Source organism: Octopus sinensis, linkage group LG9 (assembly GCF_006345805.1).
Source record: "Octopus sinensis linkage group LG9, ASM634580v1, whole genome shotgun sequence".
Lineage (NCBI taxonomy): Eukaryota > Metazoa > Mollusca > Cephalopoda > Octopoda > Octopodidae > Octopus > Octopus sinensis.
In genome coordinates this window covers 26054834-26056979 of record NC_043005.1, presented here as the reverse complement: position 1 = coordinate 26056979, position 2146 = coordinate 26054834, and the positions used below count along the sequence as shown (strand labels likewise).

The 2146-nt window shown below is 40.1% G+C and overlaps 1 non-coding gene across 1 annotated transcript; it reads left to right on the top strand.

Annotated features, from left to right (window-relative positions):
* Positions 1 to 1668: 1668 nt before the first annotated feature.
* Trnas-aga lies at positions 1669 to 1750 on the top strand. Its single transcript has one exon. It is a non-coding gene; the product is annotated as a tRNA-Ser (tRNA).
* The last annotated feature ends 396 nt before the right edge of the window (positions 1751 to 2146 follow it).

Below are 2146 nucleotides of genomic sequence, written 5' to 3'. Positions count from 1 at the left end.
GCCACACATATATAGTGTAATAAAGTGTAATAGAATATAGCGGATATATATATTTAATATAATAGAAATCGTGAGGTTGTGAGCTCGAATCCCGGACCGGGCTGCGTGTTGTGTTCTTGAGCAAGGCACTTTATTTCACGTTGCTCCAGTTCACTCAACTGTAGAAATGAGTTGCGACGTCACTGGTGCCAAGCTGTATCGACCTTTGTCTTTCCCTTGGATAACACTGGTGGCGTGGAGAGGGGAGGCTGGTATGCATGGGCGACTGCTGGTCTTCCATAAACAACCTTGCCCGGACTTGTGTCTAGGAGGGTAACTTTCTCGGTGCAATCCCATGGTCATTCATGACCGAAGGGGGTCTTTACCTTTATAATAGAAATATAATATAATGTATGTATGATATAATAAATACATAATATAGTGCATAAAAATATTTATAAGAATATTATTGTTTACAATAATATCAAGTGGGAGAGCATGCGTGAAAATTACCATAAGGTAAAACATTATTAATGAATAGCACCAGCATACTAAAAATAGCAGCCAGAAGACGATTACAATCACAAATTTTCACTGATACACATTAATTGAAATCGGGAGGCATGAACAGAAATTTTAAGCCCCCAGTACCAACAACGAAAAGAATCGTAAACTGAAAAGCCAGGTATACCCGTATCGTCATGAGTTCAAACTTTATGACAATGCTATTTAGTTCTCATCAACGAGTCTTACTAACCTGAGGATCATTGTTTGAGATGGGCAGTTTCTATGACCTTCGGGTCAGTAAGACTCGCTGATGAGAGCTAAGTGGCATTTTCACAAAATTTGAAATTGTGACGATACGGGTATGCCTAACTGAAAAACTAGGCATACCCGTATCGATTTTTTTCGTATTTGGTACGGGGGCTTAGAATTTCTGTTCATGACCCCGATTTCAAGTAATGTGTATCAGTGAAAATTTGTGGCTGTGGTCGTCTTCTGACTGCTATTTTTAGCGTGCTGGTACTATTTGTAGCACCTTTAATTATTAATATAGTGCACATATATTATAATAAATATATAGTATAGTGTATATGTGCTGCGGCACTTTGAATTCTGAATTCAAATCCATATCATGGTCTATTGTGATGGTGGACTTAATCTATCTTCCGGTTTAACACCGTCATCTGGTATCTTGGAAGTTTTCAGTGCAATTTTGTCTGAATCCCTTCCTCTCTCCTCCCCACAAGTCTTGGAGCCCCTCTCAAAGATCATTGGTACTGATTCATCGCATGACTAAGAGATGACAAAAAAGAACAAAACAAACATCCCGCTGCTTCCTCTGTTAGAGAACCGAAAACACCACTTTAACTGCAACAAGAACAACAAACTACACCCAACTACAGCCGCAACTATCACAACGCAAAATACAACCTCCACTGCCACTGCAGCCACCAGACGCTACTGTCCACACACACACCGCTTGACAACCGATATCGGTTTGTTTAAGTCGCCCATACTTAGCGGTTCAGAAAATGAGAACGATAGAATAATTAATTATCAGACTTTAAAGTAGTGGGGGCGAGTTGTTCGACTGAATTCGTCTAGGCAGTGCTCCAGTATGACCGCACAGTGATGAACGAAACGAGTAAAAAATAAAAGATAAAAGATAGACGCACTTGTCGAAGCGTCGTCGTGGCCGAGTGGTTAAGGCGATGGACTAGAAATCCATTGGGGTATCCCCGCATAGGTTCGAATCCTATCGACGACGTTACTCAGTATTTTATTCTTTTTTTTAATGGAAATTATAATTTCACATGCTCTCTCCCACTCATAAGAAAAAGATCTCTCATAATAATGGTTTCAAATTTCGTCACAAGGTAAGCCATTTTGGGGGAGGGATGAATCGATTACATCGATCCCATTGTTTCACTGATACTTAATTTATCGACCCCGAAAGGACAAAAGGCAAAGTCGACCTTGGCAGAATTTGAACTCAGAACATAAAGACAGGCGAAATATCGCTAAGCATTTCGCCTAGCTCGCCGCCTTTCTCATAATAATAATAACGATACAAAGAAGAATAAACCTTGAGCGGTTCTCTCCCCTTAAAGTGAAACTTCACCTCCTCTTTTATTTCTTAATAAGCTCTCTCTCTCCCCCTCTC